Source organism: Nomascus leucogenys, chromosome 22a (assembly GCF_006542625.1).
Source record: "Nomascus leucogenys isolate Asia chromosome 22a, Asia_NLE_v1, whole genome shotgun sequence".
Lineage (NCBI taxonomy): Eukaryota > Metazoa > Chordata > Mammalia > Primates > Hylobatidae > Nomascus > Nomascus leucogenys.
In genome coordinates, this window is record NC_044402.1 from 52,865,098 (window position 1) to 52,885,213 (window position 20,116).

The 20,116-nt window shown below is 49.4% G+C and overlaps 2 non-coding genes and 1 pseudogene across 3 annotated transcripts; all 3 read left to right on the forward strand.

The window, feature by feature from the left end:
• The first annotated feature begins 4,211 nt into the window (after positions 1-4,211).
• On the forward strand, positions 4,212-9,731 carry LOC100595078 (annotated as a pseudogene). Its single transcript, XR_004027952.1, has 5 exons — positions 4,212-4,524; positions 4,742-4,782; positions 5,805-5,898; positions 6,920-7,119; positions 9,510-9,731. The product of XR_004027952.1 is annotated as an uncharacterized LOC100595078 (transcript).
• On the forward strand, positions 4,587-4,649 carry LOC115832660. Its single transcript, XR_004028178.1, has one exon. It is a non-coding gene; the product is annotated as a small nucleolar RNA SNORD48 (small nucleolar RNA).
• Positions 6,760-6,826, forward strand: LOC115832656. The gene has a single exon (XR_004028175.1). It is a non-coding gene; the product is annotated as a small nucleolar RNA SNORD52 (small nucleolar RNA).
• Positions 9,732-20,116: the final 10,385 nt, after the last annotated feature.

A 20,116-nucleotide genomic window follows, 5' to 3' on the forward strand; every position in this document is an offset into this window, starting at 1 on the left:
GTGGCGCGATCTCGGCTCACTGTAACTTTCGCCTCCCGGGTTCAAGCGATTCTCCTGCCTCAGCCTCCTGAGTAACTGGGACTACAGGCGCATGCCACCATGCCTGGCTAATTTTTTGTATTTTTGGTAGAGACGGGGTTTTACCGTGTTAGCCAGGATGGTCTCAATCTCCTGACCTCGGCTCATATTCATTTATATGTGGAATCTAGCCGGGCCCGGTGGCTCACGCTTGTAATCCCAGCACTTTGGGAGGCCGAGGCGGGCGGATCACGAGGTCAGGAGATCGAGACCACGGTGAAACCCCGTCTCTACTAAAAATACAAAAAAATTAGCCGGGCGTGGTGGCGGGCGCCTGTAGTCCCAGCTACTCAGAGAGGCTGAGGCAGGAGAATGCATGAACCCGGGAGGCGGAGCTTGCAGTGAACAGAGATCGCGCCACTGCACTCCAACCTGGGTGACAGAGCGAGACTCCGTCTCAAAAAATAAAAAATAAAAAATAAAAAAAAATAAAAAAATATATGTGGAATCTAAACAGTAGAACTCAGAAGCAGAGAAGTGGTTACCAAGGGATGTGGGATGGGGGAATGGGGAGATGTGCAAGGGAAACAAAGCCTTAAGAGGAATACGCTGTGTTTTTTTTTGAAACAGGATATTGCTCTGTCACCCAGGCTGGAGCACAGTAGAGCTCACTGTAGTCTTAAACTCCTGGGTTCAAGCAATCCTCCCACCTTAGCCTCCTGAGTAGACCTCCTGGGTCTACAGGTATGTGCCATCATGCTCGGCTAATTTTTTGTATTTTGTAGAGACCAAGTCTTGCTGTGTTGCCCAGGTTGGTCTCAAACTCTTCAGCTCAAGTGATCCCCTTGTCTAGTCCTCCCAAAGTGCTGGGATTATAGGCGTGAGCCACTGTGCCCCGCCTGTTTTTGTGTTTTTTTTTTTTTTTTTTTGGGGGCATGGGGTGGAGGGTATATATTGCATGGCATGGTGAAAATAGTTAATAGTGTATTTTATATTTCAAAATTTCAAATGTTCTTATCACAAAAATATTTGAGGTGATACGTTAATTAGCTTGGTTTAATTACTCCATATTGTCTTAATAGTTAATAACTACTTTGTACCAATATATGCAACTAAAGTTTGTCAATTTACAAAAAGAATTTAAAAATCAAATAAAATGGGCCAGGTGCAATGGATCATGCTTATAATCCCAGAATTTAGGGAGGGCGAGGCGGGTGGATCACTTGAGGTCCGGAGTTCAAAACCAGCCTGGCCAACATAGCAAAACCCCATCTCTACAAAAAGCAATAGAATTAGCTGGCTGGGCGTGGTGGCTCACGCCTGTAATCCCAGCATTTTGGGAGGCTGAGGCGGGGCGGTTGGATTGCCTAAGGTCAGGAGTTTGAGACCAGCCTGGTCAACATGGTGAAATGCTGTCTCTACTAGGTGGGCACGGTGGGGCATGCCTATAATCCCAGCTACATGGAAGGCTGAAGAAGGAGAATCACTTGAGCCTGGAGGCGGAGGTTGCAGTGAGTCGAGATCGTGCCACTGTACTCCACCCTGGGTGACAGAGCAATACTTCGTCTCAAAAAAACATAAAATGGTTAAAGTCCTATGTTGCACCTTTGTGTAAATCCTTACCCTCTAGGGTTTTAAAACGTTTTAAATCCTTAAAACGTTTTAAGGATTACATAATACTGGAAATCCTCCTTGAAAGTGTATAAAAGAAAAGGGATATAGTAAGTTTATTTGGTTTGGGGGCCAATTTTTTTTTTTTTTTTTTTTTTGAGACAGAGTTTCACTTTTGTTGCCCAGGCTGGAGTACAGTGGAGCAATCTCGGCTCACTGCAACCTCTACCTCCCAGGTTCAAACGATTCTTCTGCCTCAGCCTTCCGAGTAGCTGGGATTACAGGCACCGGCTACCATGCTCAGCAAATTTTTTGTATTTTTAGTACAGACGAGGTTTCCGCCATGTTGGGCAGGCTGGTCTGGAACTCCTGACCTCAGGTGATCTGCCTGCCTTGGCCTCCCAAAGTGCTGTGATTATAGGCGTAAGCCACTATGCCCGGCCCTTGGGCCAATTCTTAAAGGCCTGTTTTATTAATGAAAGAGATGAACTAAAGCCTTTGACCATAGCACTTAGTAAAGGCAGCTTAACTGCCAAAACAGCAGGAATTAGGGCTTTCTGTATTTTTTTTTTTTTTGAGGTAGGTTCTTACTCTGTTGCCCAGGCTAGAGTGCAGTAGTATGATCACGGTTCATGGTAGCCTCGACCTCCTGGGCTCAATTGATCCTTAGCCTCCTGAGTAGCTGGGACTTACACGTGTATGCCACCACCCATAGCGAATCTTTTTTTCATATACCTGCCAGGCAGTAGAGGGAACAAATACTTTAGCTTTGAGCCATGGCTCTCCACCCTAATGGAACAATAAAACCATTAAGGGATGCCAGGCCTCTCTCAGGCCAATTCAGAATCTCAAAGAGGGCAGTGTATACAGTTAAAGCTGCCCAGGTGTTAGTAATGTGCAGCCAATGTGGAGAAAACCACTGAACTGGGCTGGCCACCGTGGCTCACGCCTGTAATCCCAGCACTTTGGGAGACCGAGGTGGGAGGATCACTTGAGGTTCACGAGTTCAAAACCAGCCTGGCCAACATGGTGAAACCCCCTGTCTCTACTAAAAATATATAAAATTAACTGGGTATGGTGGCAGATGCCTGTAATCCCACCTACTCAGGAGGCTGAGGCAAGTGAATCACTTGAACCCGGGAGGCAGAGGTTGTAGTAAGCCAAGATCATGTCACCGCACTCCAATCTGGGCAACAGAGCAATACCCTATTTCAAAAAAAAAAAAAAAAAAAAAAAAAGGCTGGGCTCGGTGACTCACACCTATAATCCTGGCACTTTGTGGAGGCCTAGGCAGGCAAATCACCTGAGGTCAGGAGTTGGAGACCAGCCTGGCTTACATGGTGAAATCCTGACTCTACTAAAAATATAAAAATTAGCCAGGCATGGTTGTGTGCACCTGTAATCCCTGCTACTTGGGAGGCTGAGGCAGGAAAATCACTTGAACCGAGGAAGCGGAGGTTGCAGTGAGCCGAGATCCCGCCACTGCACTCCAGCCTGGGCAACAGAGCCAGACTCCGTCTCAAAAAAAAAAAAAAAAAAAAAAAAAAGATTAAGAAAAAGATACCAACACACACATCACCAAACATCATACGCGTTTATAAATGAGGGCGATAGGAAAGGGTCCAGATAGGTGGGATTTGAAATGACTTCTGAGTTTCAAAAATGCTGTTATTTATTTATTTATTTTTTTGAGACGGAGTCTCGCCCTGTCCCCCAGGGTGGAGTGCAGTGGCGCAATCTCGGCTCACTGCAAGCTCCGCCTCCTGGGTTCACACCATTCTCCTGCCTCAGCCTCCCGAGTAGCTGGGACTACAGGTGCCCGCCACCACGCTCTGCTAATTTTTTTTGTAGTAGAGACGGGGTTTCACCGTGTTAGCCAGGATGGTCTCGATCTCCTGACCTTGTGATCCACCTGCCTCGGCCTCCCAAAGTGCTGGGATTAGCGACATGAGCCACCGCGCCCGGCCTAATTTTTAAATAAACAGAGACGGGGTTGAGTGTCACTATTTGCCCAGGCTGGTCTCGAACTCCAGGCCTCAAGTGATCCTCTGCCTGGGCCTGTCCAAAGTGTTGAGATTACAGGCGTGACCTATTACGCCCGACCTGCCTTTTGTGTTTTTGGTTTTTGTTTTGTTTTGTTTAATTGAAGCTTAAGGTGCCTGACAGTCTGCGGGATCGAACTGGGAGGCAAATTCAGATTTCGCTGGGGGAACGGAGTGCAAAGTGTCAGGGTAGCTGGACCCTAAACTGGCGCAGCTGCGCGCGCGGGAAGAGTCCCAGGGTCATTAACGGACCACGGGCTGCTGGGAAACGGCTTAGGAACAGCATCCGGCTGGCGCTGGCCGGCCGGCGCCTGGGACTTTCTTCCGCCTGGCCAGACAGATCCCTGTTTTTTGTTTTTCAAAATTCAAAAAGCGTCTCCGAATATTTGCCCAGAAGAGTGTGAAACATACTTTCCTGGCCTTTCTTTCACTTTGTCTTATTTCTGTGTGGACGAACAATGGGGAAAATGCCACGCGTCTAGCCAGGCAGATAAGAAAACAGCCATACCCATCAGGCCCCCAACCCGGAGCCGCCATAAATGGCCCCGGCCTCGCCATTTTAGTCCTTTTTGCGAATTGGGCTCGTGGGTTTTCAGTATGAGAGCTGTAATGGCCCGACTGTTGAGTGAGGGGGGGCAGAGGATCCCAACGGCTTGCGCTGCCTTTGTGCAGCAGCCGGCGGGCGGCTACGTCGTGGCCTGGCTGGGGGAGGAGAGCGCGGTCCCCAGTCAAGCTGGGTGAACTATCGTTGCACACTGGAGTTTCTGGTGTCTCTGCTCGGAACTGACCTAGCTCGTGGCAGGGGGAACTCGGCTAGCGGCCCCACAGCCCCTGCTGATGACTCATCACAACTGTGAGTGGGGTTGGGCGAGTGATTGCAAAATGGGGGTGGCGGTCGCCTGGGGATAGGAGGGGAGTGATGATGACCCCAGGTGACTCTGAGTGTGTCGCTGATGCCATCACCGCAGCGCTCTGACCGCCCCTCGGTCCAGCATTTCTAGACCGGGCTCAACGAGGAGTTTATGGCCAAGATCCCTAATCTTTTGTTCTGTGTTTCATTTCCCCGTTAGGAGTTGTAAGACGTTCATCGCCGTGTTATCCTTGAGTAAAGGTGAGTATTAGGTGCGAGAGCCTTTTGAGTGCCTCTTGGGAAAACTTTGTTCCCAAGCAAGCTTTCGTTCATGGGCATTATGCGCCTCCCCGCCCCCCCCTTTTTTTTTTGAGACAGTCTCGCTCTATCATCCAGGCTGGAGTGTGGTGGCACGATCTCGACTCACTGCAACCTCCGCCTTCTGGGATCAAGCGATTCTCCTGCCTCAGCCTCTCGATTAGCTGGGATTACAGGCGCGTGCCATCAAGCCTGGCTAATTTTTTGTATTCTTAATAGAGACGGGGTTTCACTGTGTTAGCCAGGATGGTCTCGATCTGCTGACCTCGTGATCCGCCCGCCTCCGCCTCCCAAAGTGCTGGGATTATAGGCGTGAGCCACCGCGCCCGGCCCTTTTTTTTTTTTTTTTTTTTTTTTTTTTTTTTGGAGACAGTCTCCCTGTCACCCTGGCTGGAGTGCGGTGGCAAAAACACAGTTCACTGCGGCCTTCAACTCCCGGGTTCAACCGATTCTCCCACCTTAGCCAATTTTTTCCTTTTTTTTTTTTTCTTTTTTTGAGATGGAGTCTTGATCTTGTTGCCCGGGCTGGCAGTGGTACGATCTCGGCTCCCTGCAACCTCTGCCTCCCGGGTTCAGTCGATTGTCCTTCCTCAGCCTCCCGATTAGCTGGGACTACAGGCCCGCGCCACCACGCTCGGCTAATTTTTCTATTTTTAGTAGAAGGGGTTTCACCATGTTGGCCAGGATGGTCTCCATCTTCTGACCTCGTGAGCCGCTGCGCCCGGCCACTTTTTCTTTTTTGAGCTATAATCCACGTACCACAGCTGGTGACTTCCTTTTATTTGTTTTTGCTATTTTGTTTTTGAGACAGAGTCTGCTCCATTGCCCAGGCTGGAGCGCAATGCCAGGATCTCCCTGCAACATCCGCCGTCAGGGCTCAAGTGGTCTTTCCACCTCAGCCTCCTGGGACTACAGGCACATGCTACCACCACGCCTGGCTAATTTTTAGTTTTTTTTTTTTACAGAAGCGGGCTTTTGCCATGTTGTCCAGGCTGGTCTCCAGTCCTGGGCTCAAGCAGTCCTCCTGCCTCAGTCTCCCAAAGTGCTGGAATTACAGGGGTGAGTTGCTGCGCCTGGTGTTGGTGACTTTCTAGAGACTACTTTTTGGTTTACATCATTTTCCTTGTGATTATTTTTACTTTTTTGGGGGGCAGGGGGCAGTCTCACTCTTTTTAGTTTACATCATTTTCCTTGTGACTATTTTTACTTTTTTGGGGGGCGGGGAGACATGAGTCTCACTCATGTTGGTCAGGCTGGTCTCAAACTCCTTACCTCAGGTGATCCACCCCCTTCGGCCTCCCAAAGTGGTGGGATTATAGGCGTGAGCCACCTTGCCCGGCCTGTATTTTTATGTTTTAATAAATCCCCATATTTTTGTTAAAGGCTGGGTAATCTGACTCCTCCCCTCATTTCTACTGTAAAATAGGAGTACACTGGGGCCTCCCAGTGGAGCTGTTCTCTGCAGTTTTATTTTAAATTACTTTCTTTTTTTTTTTTTTTTTTTTTGAGACAGAGTCTCGCTCTGTCGCCCAGGCTGGAATGCAGTGGCGCAATCTGGGCTCACTGCAAGCTCCGCCTCCCGGGTTCACGCCATTCTCCTGCCTCAGCCTCTCCGAGTAGCTGGGACTACAGGCGCCTGCCACCACGCCCGGCTAATTTTTTGTATTTTTAGTAGAGACGGGGTTTCATCGTGGTCTCGATCTCCTGACCTCGTGATCCGCCCGCCTCGGCCTCCCAAAGTGCTGGGATTACAAGCGTGAACCACCACGCCCGGCCTTAAATTGCTTTCTACTCCTCCCTTTCTAACGTCCATTCCTGGACTCATTTGTTAGATCAATATATACTGGGACTGTTGTGTTTTCTTTGAATGTACTAGATCTCTTTCCAGAAGAGCTTCCCTTGATCCAGATCTCCCTAATTGGGAATGATGATTTCACAGACTAGAGTCTCCGATGCTGGTCATGATGTCAAAACGAAGTTCTGACTCATTTAGGGAACTGGATACTTGGGTCTCCAGAAGGGCCAATGGGAGGGCCATAATTCTGTTTATTCTCAAACTGTCTTGTTTTCACCTTGTTAGAATGAGCTCTGGAAGCCCAGCCAGGGACAATGCACGTTCACAGAGATTCTGCACTAACCTGAGTGAAGGTCTAAGGTTTGGAACCTCCCCCTCGTGGAGAGAAGCTTTGTATGGCTGTCATGCTTAGACAGTGATTCCTGCAACTTGACCTTCAGGCTGGGAGAGGTGGAGAGCCATGCCTGTTCTCCTTCCTTGCTATGGTGAGTATCCTTTGTTTTGGCTCTCAGTGGGAGTGGTAATGATGATCTGGTTGGACAAGAGTCTCTGAGCTTTTCTCTGAGGATCTTTGAACCCACCTGATCCACCTTCATCCTGCCAGGAATCTCCTGTAATTCATGTTTTTATGGCCAGTTACTTACATGATGAGGTTTAATTGGCTATGGTTCTGCAGGATGTACATGAAGCATGGTGCTGGCATCTGCTCAGCCTCTGGGGGGGCCTCAGGAAACTTTATATTGCATAAGGTACAGAGGGAAGCAGGGATGTAGCATGGCCAGAGCAGCAGCAAAGGCGGGGAGGTGCCACACAATTTTTTTTTTTTTTTTTTTTTTTTTGAGACAGAGTCTCGCTGTCCAGGCTGCCCAGGCTGGAGTGCAGTGGCGCGATCTCTGCTCACTTCAGGCTCCGCCCCCCGGGGTTCATGCCATTCTCCTGCCTCAGCCTCCTGAGTAGCTGGGACTACAGGCGCCCGCCACCTCGCCCGGCTATTTTTTTGTATTTTTAGTAGAGACGGGGTTTCACTGTATTAGCCAGGATAGTCTTGATCTCCTGACCTCCTGATCCGCCCGCCTCGGCCTCCCAAAGTGCTGGCTGGGATTACAGGCATGAGCCACTGCGCCCGGCCCACACATTTTTAATAAGTTGATCTCTAGAGAACTGACTTTCAGGAGCACAGCATCAAGGGGGATGGTGCTTAAGCCATTCATGAGGAATCCATCCCAATGATCCATTACAATTCAATATGACATGCGGTGGGGAGACAGATCTAAACTGTATTACAGGGTCTCACTTTGTGCACAGGCTGGTCTTCAACTCCTGCCTCAGTGAGCCACTGTGCCCCAACCCAACATGTTTTGTGTGTGTTTTGAGACTGTCTTGCTCCGTCATCCAGGCTGGAGTGCAGTGGTACACTCTTGGCTTACTTCGGCCTCCCAAGTAGCTGGGATTACAGGCATGCGCCACCAGGCCCGGCTAATTTTTGTATTTTTAGTAGAAGGTTTCACCATGTTGGCTGGGCTGGTCTTGAACTCCTGACCAAGAGATCCGCCCACCTCGACCTCCCAAAGTGCTGAGATTACAGGTATTAGCCACCGAGCCCATCCTGTAACATATATTTTTATTTGTTTTTTGTTTGAGATGGAGTTTCGCTTTGTCACCCAGGCTGGAGTGCAGTGGCGCATTCTCAGCTCATTGTAACCTCAGCCTCCCAAGTACTTGGAATTACAGGCATGTGCCACCATGCCCAGCTAATTTTATATTTTTAGTAGAGATGGAGTTTCACCATGTTGGTCTCGAACTCCTGATCTCAGGTGATTTGCCTGCCTTGGCCTCCCAAAGTGCTGGGATTGCAGGTGTGAGCCATGGCGTTTGACAGTTTTATTCTATTTTTTGAGACAGTCTGTCTTGCCCTGTCATCCAGGCTGGAGTGCAGTGGTACATTCACAGCTCACTGCAGTCTCAACCTCCTGGATGGAAGCTCACCTCTCACCTCACCCTTGGAGTAGCTAATGACTTAACAGGCCTGCACCACTATCCCTGGCTAATTTTTTTTTTTTTAATTTGAGGATGGGTGCGGTGGCTCATGCCTGTAATCTCAGCTCTTTGGGAGGCTGAGGTGGGTGGATCACCTGAGGTCAGGAGTTGAAGACCAGCCTGGCCACCATGGTGAAACCCTGTCTCTACTAAAAATACAAAAATTAGCTGGGCATGGGTGGCGGGCGCCTGTAATCCCAGCTACTTGGGAGGCTGAGGCAGGAGAATCGCTTGAACCTGGGAGGTGGAGGTTGCAGTGAGCTGATGTGGCACCATTGCACTTCACCCTGGGCAACAGAGCAAGACTCCATCTCAAAAAAAAAGAAAGAAAAGCTATAGATAACGGGGTCCCACTATCGTGCTTAAGCTGGTCTGAAACTCCTGGGCTCAAGTGATTGTCCTGCCTTGGCCTCCCAACACTTCTGCCTTGGCCTCCCAAAGTGTTGGAATTGACAGGCGTGAGCTACCATGCCCAGCCTTTGCTTTTATTGTAGATTTAGGGGGTATATGTGCAGTTTTGTTACTTGGGTTCATTGTATGATGCTGAGGTTTGGGGTAGGACTATCCCCATCACCCAGGTAGTGGGCATAGTACCGCATAGTTATTAAACCTTTGCCCCATTTCCTCTCCCCAGTGTCTGTTGCCATCTTTATGTCCATGTATACTCAACATTTAGCTCCCACTTTCAAGTGAGAACATAGGTATCTGGTTTTCCGTTCTGTATTAATTCACTGAGGATCATGGCCTGTGGTTGCATCCATGTTGCTGCAAAGGATATGAAATCGTTCTTTTTTATTGGTGCATCTTACATGGTTCTAATGTTCTTACTATTTTTCAGGAATTTGCTGACACAAAGAATATCTTCTGCCTGGTGCTGGGTATATCCTAAGAACTTACAGCTTTCCTGTTATTACCCTGTGTGAGCAGCTGTCACCTTATTGGGGGAAGAATGCCTGAAAATTAGGGGGCACTTCAAGTAGATAGCATCTATTTCCTATATTTGTCTATATACAAGTATCTGCTTTTATCAAAATAATTCCAATAAAACATTTTAAATTAAGGAAGACATGGTTTGGTCTCAGTGAAAACAATGGTACAAAAAGATTAAGGGGGCTGGGCGCAGTTGCTCATGCCTATAATCCCAGCACTTTGGGAGGCCGAGGTGGGTGGATCACAAGGTCAGGAGATCTAGATTATCCTGGCCAACATGGTGAAACCCTGTCTCTACTAAAACAAGACAAAAATTAGCTGGGCGTGGTTATGCATACCTGTAATCCCAACTACACGGGAGGGTGAGGCAGGAGAATGGCTTTGAACCAGGGAGTCCAAGGTTGCAGTGAGCCGAGATCGTGCCACTGCACCCCCAGCCTGGCGACAGTGAGGCTCCGTCTCAAAAAAAAAAGTGAAAGGTGAAGCCCTGTGAGTTAATGCTATGAGTTAGGCTGTACCCCACCTTAACCCTAATATTAGAGATTCTTTGTTGGGTGACATAGTATTATGTATAATAAACTAGACTTTTGACAATCATTTGAGGTGGTTTTTTTTGGCAGGGGAGGAGGTGGAGTTTCGCCCTTGTTGCCCATGCTGGAGTGCAATGGCAAAATCTCACCTCACTGCAACCTCTGCATCTTGAGTTCAAGTGATTTTTCCTGCCTCACAGACTCCTGAGTAGCTGGGATTACAGGCGCCCGGCACCTCCCCTAGCTATTTTTTATATTTTTAGTAGACAAGGTTTCACCATGTTGGCCAGGCTGGTCTCGAATTCCTGACCTCGGGTGATCCACCCATCTCAAGCCATCCACCTGCCTCAGCCTCCCAAAGTCTTGGGATTACAGGCGTGAGCCACCGCGCCTGGCCGAATTTGAGTTTTTTTAATGATTGTAAAGTATCCACGGCTACCCAATTAGCTATCTTTTTTTTTTTTTTGAGACAGAGTTACACCTTGTCACCTGGGCTGGAATATAGTGGCGGTTTGGGCTCACTGCAGCCTCTCCCTGGGTTCAAGTGATTTTTGTGCCTCAGCGTTCCCAGTAGCTGGGGCTACAGCTGCACACCTTATTTTTGTATTTTTCGTAGAGATGGGGGTTTCACCATATTGGCCAGGCTGGTTTCGAACTCCTGACCTCAAGTGATGTGCCCGGCCAGAACATTACCAATAACTTTGAAACAAACCTATCTGATTCAATTTCTCTTTTTCTTCTTCCTACTTGGAGAATTAACTGGGTATATCATCCTCTGGCTTTTCTTAATAGTTTTACTGAGTGCATTCCTAAACAATATCATTTTAATTTTGCGTATCTTTTGAACTTCATAAAAATGGAATGATTCAGCGGACACAGGAGACAACATTTTTCTTTTTTGGGGGGATGGAGTCTTGCACTGTCGCCAGGCTGGAGCGCAGTGGCGCGATCTTGACTCACTGCAATCTCTGCCTCCCAGGTTCACCCCATTATTCTGCCTCAGCTTCCCGAGTCACTGGCACTACAGGCGCCCACCACCACGCCCAGCTAATTTTTTGTATTTCTAGTAGAGACGGGGGTTTCACCATGTTGGCCAGGCTGGTCTCGAACTCCCGACCTTGTGATTCGCCCACCTCGGACTCCCAAAGTGCTGGCATTACAAACATGAGCCACCATACCTGGCCCATTTTTCAAAAAGAATAAATCTTTTTTTTTTTTTTTTTTTTTTTGAGACAGAGTCTGGCTCTGTCACCCAGGCTGGAGTGCAGTGGCGCGATCTCGGCTCACTGCAAGCTCCGCCTCCCTGGTTCACGCCATTCTGCCTCAGCCTCTCCGAGTAGCTGGAGCAACAGGCGCCCGCCACCACGCCTGGCTAATTTTTTTTGTATTTTTAGTAGAGATGGGGTTTCAACGTGGTCTCGATCTCCTGACCTCGTGATCCGCCCGCCTCGGCCTCCTAAAGTGCTGGGATTACAAGCGTGAGCCACCGCGCCCGGCCAAGAATAAATCTTAATGTGTTCTACTGCAACTTTTTGCTTTTCTGTGGGGGGGGGACAGAGTCTTGCTCTGTCGCCAGGCTGGAGTGCAGTGGTGCGATAGCTCACTGCAACCTCCACCTCCCTGGTTCAAGCGATTTCTCCTGCCTCAGCCTCCCGAGTAGTTGGGACCACAGGCGCGCACCACCATGCCCAGCTAATTTTTGTATTTTTACTAGAGACGGGGTTTCACCACGTTGGCCAGGATGGTCTCCATCTCCTAACCTCACCATCCGCCCACCTCGGCCTCCCAAAATGTTGGGATTACAGGCGTGAGCCACCACGCCTGACATTTACTTATTTCATTTATCTATTTTTGAGACAGAGTCTCGCTTTGTTACCCAGGCAGCGTGCAGTGGCGCGATCTCGGCTCACTGCAAGCTCTGCCTCCCAGGTTCACGCCGTTCTCCTGCCTCAGCCTCCGTAGTAGCTGGGACTACAGGCCCCGCCACCGTGCCCGGCTAATTTTTTTGTATTTTTAGTAGAGATGGGGTTTCATTGTGTTAGCCAGGATGGTCTTGGATCTCCTGACCTCGTGATCCGCCCGCCTTGGCCTCCCAAAGTGCAGGGATTATAGGCGTGAGCCATCGCGCCCGGCCTTTTTTATTTTTTGAGACGTAGTTTTGCGCGTTCCCCAGGCTGGAGTGCAATGGCACTATCTTGGCTCACCACAACCTCTGCCTCCTGGGTTCAAGCAATTCTCCTGCCTCAGCCTCCCAAGTAGCTGGGATTATGTGCCACCACGCCCCGCTAATTTTGTATTTTTATTAGAGACGGGGTTTCTCCATGTTGGTCAGGCTGGTCTCCCGAACTCAGGTGATCCGCCAGCCTCAGCCTCTGAAAGTGAAAGTGCTGTGGTTCTAGGCCAGAGCCACCGCACCTGGCTTGCAACTTTTGTTGTTCATGTATTTTCCTGTAGTTCATTTGGAGTCCACCCTTCCATACACATTTGTGGACATAGAAAACTTCAGGGCCTGGCATGGTGGCTCACGCCTGTAATCGCAGCTGAGGCGGACAGATCACCTGAGGTCAGGGGTTAGGGACCAGCCTGGCCAACATGGTGACAACCCCATCTCTAATAAAAAAATATAAAAAAGGGCCAGGCTCACACCTGTAATCCCAGCACTTTGGGAGGCCGAGGCGGGCGGATCACGAGGTCAGGAGATCAAGACCATCCTGTCTAACACGGTGAAACCCCATCTCTACTAAAAATACAGGCCGGGCGCGGTGGCTCACGCTTGTAATCCCAGCACTTTGGGAGGCCGAGGCGGGCGGATCACTTGAGGTCAGGAGATTGAGACCACAGTGAAACCCCGCCTCTACTAAAAAAAATATACAAAAAATTAGCCGGGCGTGGTGACGGGCGCGGTGGCGGGCACCTGTAGTCCCAGCTACTCGGAGAGGCTGAGGCAGGAGAATGGCGTGAACCCGGGAGGCGGAGCTTGCAGTGAGCCGAGATCGCGCCACTGCACTCCAGCCTGGGCGACAGAGTGAGACTCCATCTCAAAAAAAAAAAAAAAAAAAAAACTTCCGGCTGGGTGAGGTGGCTCATGCCTGTAATCCTAGCACTTTGAAAAGCTGAGGCAAGCAAATCACATGAGGTCAGGAGTTCAAGACCAGCCTTGCCAACATGTTGAAACTCCGTCTCCACTAAAAATACAAAAAACTAGCCGAACACGGTGGCATGTATCTAATCTCAGGGGCTGAACTACAGAGGCTGAGTCAGGAGAATTGCTTGAACGCGGGAGGCAGAGGTTGCAATGAGCCAAGATGGTGCCACTGCACTCCAGCCTGGGTGACACAGTGAGACTCCGTCTCGAAAAAAAAAAAAAAAAAAACGCCGGGTGCAGTGGCACACGCCTGTAATCCCAGCACTTTGGGAGGCCGAGGCGGGCGGATCACGAGGTCAGGAGATCGAGACCATCCTGGCTAACACGGTGAAACCCCGTCTCTACTAAAAAAAATACAAAAAATTAGCCGGGCGAGGTGGCGGGCGCCTGTAGTCCCAGCTACTAGGGAGGCCGAGGCAGGAGAATGGCGTGAACCTGGGAAGCGGAGCTTGCAGTGAGCCGAGATCGCGCCACTGCACTCCACTGGGCCACAGGGCGAGACTCCGTCTCAAAAAAAAAAAAAAAAAAACCTTCGGAATGTATCTTTATAGGCTGATGAGTGTGTCTGGGTAGTATATATGAGGAATTCTATTTGTATGACACTTGACTATTTAAAGCGATGGTATCACAGAGGAAGTATAAGGGACTGGTCAAGATTCAGGAGCCCAGGCCAGCACGGTGCCTCACACCTATATCCCAGCACTTTGGGAGGCTGAGGCGAGTGGATGGCTTGAGGCCAGGAGTTTGAGACCAGCCTGGCCAACATGGTGAAACCCTGCCTGTACAAAAAATACAATTAGAGGCTGGGCACGGTGGTTCACGCTTGTAATCCCAGCACTTTGGGAGGCTGAGGTGGGCGGATCACGAAGTCAGGAGATCGAGACCATCCTGGCTATTACGATGAAACTCCATCTCTACTAAAAATACAAAAAATTAGCTGGGCGAGGTGGCGGGTGCCTGTAGTCCCAGCTACTCCGGAGGCTGAGGCAGGAGAATGGCGTGAACCCGGGAGGTGGAGCTTGCAGTGAGCCAAGATCACGCCACTGCACTCCACCCTGGGCGACAGAGTGAGACTCCATCTCAAAAAAAAAAAAAAAAAAAAAAAAAAGTACAATTAGGGCCAGGCGTGGTGGCTCACGCCTGTAATCCCAGCACTTTGGGAGGCCAAGGCGGGTTGATCACCTAAGGTCAGGAGTTCGAGACCAGCCTGGCCAACATGGCAAAACACTGTCTCTACTAAAAATACAAAAAAAAATTAGCCGGGTGTGGTGGCACGCGCCTGTAATCCCAGCTACTTGGGAGGCTGATGCAGGAGAATCACTTGAACCTGGCAGGTGGAGGTTGCAGTGAGCTGAGATCGTGCCATTACACTCCAGCCTGGGCAACAAGAATGAAACTACCTCTCAAAATATACATACATACATACATAAATACATACATACATACATACATACATACATACAGTTAACCAGGCATGGTGGCATGTGCCTGTAATCCCAGCTCCTCAGGAGGCTGAGGCATGAGAATCGCTTGAACCTGAGAGGTGGAGGTTGCAGTGAACCCAGATGGCACCACTACACTCCAGCCTGGGTGACAGAGTGAGACTGTTTCAAAAAGATTCAGGAGGCCGGGCGCGGTGGCTCACGCTTGTAATCCCAGCACTTTGGGAGGCTGAGGTGGGCGGATCACGAGGTCAGGAGATCGAGACCAGGGTGAAACCCCGTCTCTACTAAAAATACAAAAAATTAGCCGGGCGTGGTGGCGGGCGCCTGTAGTCCCAGCTACTCAGAGAGGCTGAGGCAGGAGAATGGCGTGAACCCGGGAGGCGGAGCTTGCAGTGAGCCGAGATTGCGCCACTGCACTCCAGCCTGGGTGACAGAGCGAGACTCTGTCTCAAAAAACAAACAAACAAAAAAAAAGATTCAGGAGCCAGACTGAACACTTACTGCTAGATTAACTTTGGCTAAGTTCCTCAGTGATTCCCATAACAATTTCCTCATTTGTAAATAGTAAGAGAGTTCCTACCCACCCTCTTTTTTTTTTTTTTTCTTGTGTAGTAGAGATAGGGTTTCAGTATGTTGGCCAGGCTGGTCTCAAACTCCTGACTCCAGCTGATTCACCCACCTCCTAAAGTGTTGGGATTACAGGTGTGAGCCACCGCACCCGGCCTACCCTTTTTTTTTTGAGACAGGGTGTCACTGTTGCCCAGGCTCGAGTACAGTGGCAAGATTACAGCTCACTACAGCCTTGACCTCCTGGGCTCAAGTGATCCTCCCACCTCAGCCTCCAAAGTAGCTGGAACTACAGGTGCTCCATCATGCCCAGCTAATTTTTTTTTTTTGAGAGAGAATCTTGCTCTGTCGTCCAGGTTGGAGTGCAGTGGTGCTATCTCGGCTCACTGCAAGCTCTGCCTCCCGGGTTCACGCCATTCTCCTGCCTCAGCCTCCCGAGTAAGCTGGGACTACAGGCACCCACCACCACGCCCACCTAATTTTTTGTATTTTTAGTAAAGACGGGGTTTCACCGTGTCAGCCAGGATGGTTTTGATCTCCTGACCTCGTGATCCACCTGCCTCGGCCTCCCAAAGTGCTGGGATTACAGGCATGAGCCACCGTACCTGGCCTTTTTTTTTTTTTTTTTTTTTGAGACGGAGTCTTGCTCTGTCCCCCAGGCTGGAGTGCAGTGGCACGATCTTGGCTCACTGCAAGCTCTGCCTCCCAGGTTCACACCATTCTCCTGCCTCAGCCTCCCGAGTAGCTGGGACTACAGGCGCCGGCCACCCACCTGGCTAATTTTTTTGTATTTTAAGTAGTGAAGGGGTTTCATCGTGTTAGCCAGGATGGTCTCGATCTCCTGACCTCATGATCCACCTGCCTCGGCCTCCCAAAGTGCTGGGATTACAGGTGAGCCACCGCGCCCAGCCATGCCCAACTAATTTTTAAATTTTTTATACAGTGAAGGTTTCACTATATTGCCTGACTGGTGTCTTAACTCCTGAAATCAAATGATCTACCTGCTTTGGCCTCCCCAAATGCTGAGATTACAAGCTTGAGCCACCAAGCCCAGCCTATCCCGTCTCTAACAAAAAAGAAGCATAGTGCGGTGGCTCACAGCTGCAATCCCAGCACCGTGGGAGGCCGTGGTGGGCAGATCTCTTGAACCCAGGAGTTTCAGACTAGTCTGCCTGGGCAACACGGTGAAATCGAGTTCCTACAAAAAAATTTAAAATTAGCCGGGTGCGATGGCATGCCCTGGTTCAGCTACTTGGGAGGCTGAGGTGGAAGAATTGCTTGAGCCCTGGAAGTTGAGGCTGCAGTGAGCCATGACTGTGCCACTGCACTCCAATCTGGGCAACAGAGTGAGCCTTGTCTCTAAATAAATAAATGAAGATGTAGAGTCATGCTCTGTTGCCCAGGCCTGACTTGAACTCCTGGGCTCAAGTGATCCTCCCGCCTCAGCTTCCTCAGTAGCTGGGGCAACAGGCATACGCCACCATACTCAGCTTTGTTGGTTTCATTTCTTGTCCCCAAGGGTCTCTTCTGCATTCCCCTGCCCTTTGTATGGTTCAAGTCCTCCCCTGTGTGGTGGGTGCTAATCCCAGGTTTGGGGTATAAGACTGAGCTACAGCCATGGTGAAGATGGTCATGTGAACTTCTTTTCTCACACAGTGGTGATGCTGAAAGACCTCAACCCCAAAATGCTATTTTCCTCATTTCTTTTCTTTTTTTTTTTTTGAGACAGAGTCTCGTTCTGTCCCCCAGGCTGGAGTGCAGTGGCACGATCTCAGCTCACTGCAAGCTCCGCCTCCCGGGTTCACGTCGTTCTCCTGCCTCAGCCTCCCGATTAGCTGGGAATACAGGCACCCGCCACTACGCCGGGCTAATTTTTTGTATATTTAGTAGAGATGGGGTTTCACCGTGTTAGCCAGGATGGTCTCGATCTCCTGACCTTGTGATCCGCCCGCCTCGGCCTCCCAAAGTGCTGGGATTACAGGCGTGAGCCACCGCTGGCCTATTTTCCTCATTTCTTTAGGCCCCATTTCCATACCAGGAGTGGAGCAACTTCAGTAATAAACAGTCCTCCTTCCCATCCCCCCAGGCTGAACTCTCCAGCTTGCAGTTACTCTAATAGCGACCAGCCTGCTACTTCAGGTACTGTAGGCAGTGAGCCTCCTAAGGCTTGGCCTCAGCCTGTCTCCCCACAGAAACGGGAGACAGGAATTCTTGGAATCCTTACCCACTGGCCAGTGTGCTGGCCCTCCAGGTGACACCTCTACCTGCCAGTTGCTTAGGCTAGACCCTTGGAATCTGCCTGACTCCTCTCCTGTTCTCACATGCTACATCTAATTTGTCAGCAAATCATACTGTCTCTACCTTAGAAATGACACGAGGATCTGCGTCTCACACCTTTACTGCTACTCCATCCTGGTGGGAGCCACCATTGGCTCTCACCTAGACAACTGCAACTGTCTCCTACCTGATCTCTTGGCTTCCACTTTTGCCCTGTTACAGGCTCTCTCCACACAGCAGCCAGAAGGTTCCTTCTAAATCAGGAGTCAGGTCATGTCTCCCCTCTTCTGAAGATCCTGTAATAGCTGCCATTTCACTCAGAGTAAAAGTCTCCATCTTACAAGGGCCACCCAACAAGGTCCTCCCAGTCTAGCTCCGTCAACTTTCTGACCTCATCTTCTACATCTGAGGTCAGGGGTTCGGGACCAGCCTGGCCAACATGGTGAAACCCCATTTCCACTCTGCTTCGGCCATGCTACAGAAACCCAGGAGCTGCTTGGAGCTCTTTTGTCAGCGTTCAAGGAGTAAAATTTTTACCCATTGGCCAGAGTCACAGCCGCAGGCTTTGTGGGGTACACCCAAACCTGCACCAACAGAACTCATGGATGGAATTTGCATCATTTGGGTTGTGAGGAAATTCTAGAGCCCAGAAATAACCTTAAAAACTTTTGGGTCTGGGTGCGGTGTCTCACGCCTGTAATTCCAGCACTTTGGGAGGCTGAAGGAGGTGGATCACTTGAGGTCAGGGGTGTGAGACCAACCTGGCCAACATGGCGAAACCCTGTCTCTACTAAAAATACAAAAATTAGCCAAGTGCGGTGGTGCACACCTGTAATCCCAGCTACTCTGATGGCTGAGCCATGAGAATTGCTTGAATCCAGGAGGTGGAGGTTGCAGTCAGCCGAGATTGAACCCCTGCACTCCAGCCTGGGCAACAGCATGAGACTCTGTCTCAAAAAAAAAACAAAACCAACAACTAGTAGTATGTAATGTTTACAAATTAGTTGTATGTAACATTACATATTACATACTGAGTATGTAAACATATGTAATGTGCCTGGCCTCTCATTTCTTATTTTTGCATGTCTGAAATATTTCTTAGCATCTTAAAAACAGCTTGGGGGCTGGGTGTGGTGACTCATGCCTGTAATCCCAGCACTTTGGGAGGCCAAGGTGGGAGGATCACCTGAGCCCAGGAGTTCGAGACCAGCCTGGGCAATATTGCAAGACACCATCTCTAAAAAAAAAAAAAAAAAAGATACACAATAAACAAGATAAACAGCAGACCAACTAAATGAAGAATTAGTGAGTTGGAGGGAGAAATAATCCATAATATGGAGCAGAGAAATCAGAGGTGATATGAAAAGGAAGTTTTGAAACATGAAGGATGGAATGAGATGCTCCAACTCCAGAGCTGCTGTTTTTGTTTTTGTTTTTGTTTTTGAGATGGTCTTGCTCTGTTGCCCAGGCTGGAGTGCAGTGGCATGATCTCAGCTCACTGCAACCTACGCCTGCCAGGTTCAAGCGATGCTCCTGACTCAGCCTCCTGAGTAGCTGGGATTACAGGTGCGTGCCACCACGTCCGGCTAATTTTTGTATTTTTAGTAGAGACAAGGTTTCACCATGTTGGTCAGGTTGGTCTTGAACTCCTGACCTGTGATTCGCCTGCCTCGGCCTCCCAAAGTGCTGGGATTACAGGCGTGAGCCACTGCACCCAGCCTACTTTGTTTGTTATGTGGATTTGTTACCTGCAGCCAGAACAGCCACAGAGCCATCATGAGCTCTGCTGCCCAATGGCGTACAGGGGTACCTGGTTTTTGGCATCTCAGGCCCATCTGTTAGTTTGTTTATTGTAGTACTTTCTTTTCATTAGCATTCTACTTTCCCATGATTTTTTTTTTTGGCGGGAGACAGGGTCTCACTGTGTTGCCCAGGCTGGAGTGCACTGGAGCCATCTTGGCTCACTGCAGCCTCTGCCTCCTGAGCCACCAAGCCTGGCTGTTTTTTTTTTTTTTTTTTTTTTTTTTTTTTTTAAATTCTTGTGTTATTTTCCAAAGACTATATAAAGAAACAAATTATCCTAAGGGTTAAAGTCCTTGCTGACTCTTGAAATGTTAAACTTTATTGCTTCCAGTCAGGTGAACCTCAGGTGGAAGTGGGTCACATTCTAGGCTGGCTGTTGCCTATCTTAAATTCTAAAGAATGTAGTGAAGATAAAGATGTCAGCTGATAATCCCCAGTTATTTACTGACGGCAGATAATAAACTGGGAAGGGGGAGCCTTCTTCAAAGGGCCTTGCAGCATTAGCTGGTACCACCTCGAAACAGGGAGCAAGTCCCATCTCCTAGTGCCACACAGGGAATACCTGTGCTCCACACTGGGTTGATTGCCTCTAAAAGAGGCAGAGGAACTGTTATAAAACAAACAAAAAAAACTTTTAAAAGTTTTGGTTGGGCGTGGTGGCTAATGTCTGTAATCCCAGCACTTTGGGAGGCCAAGGCAGAAGGATTGCTGGAGTGCAGCAGTTTGAGGCCAGCCTGAGCGGAGACCA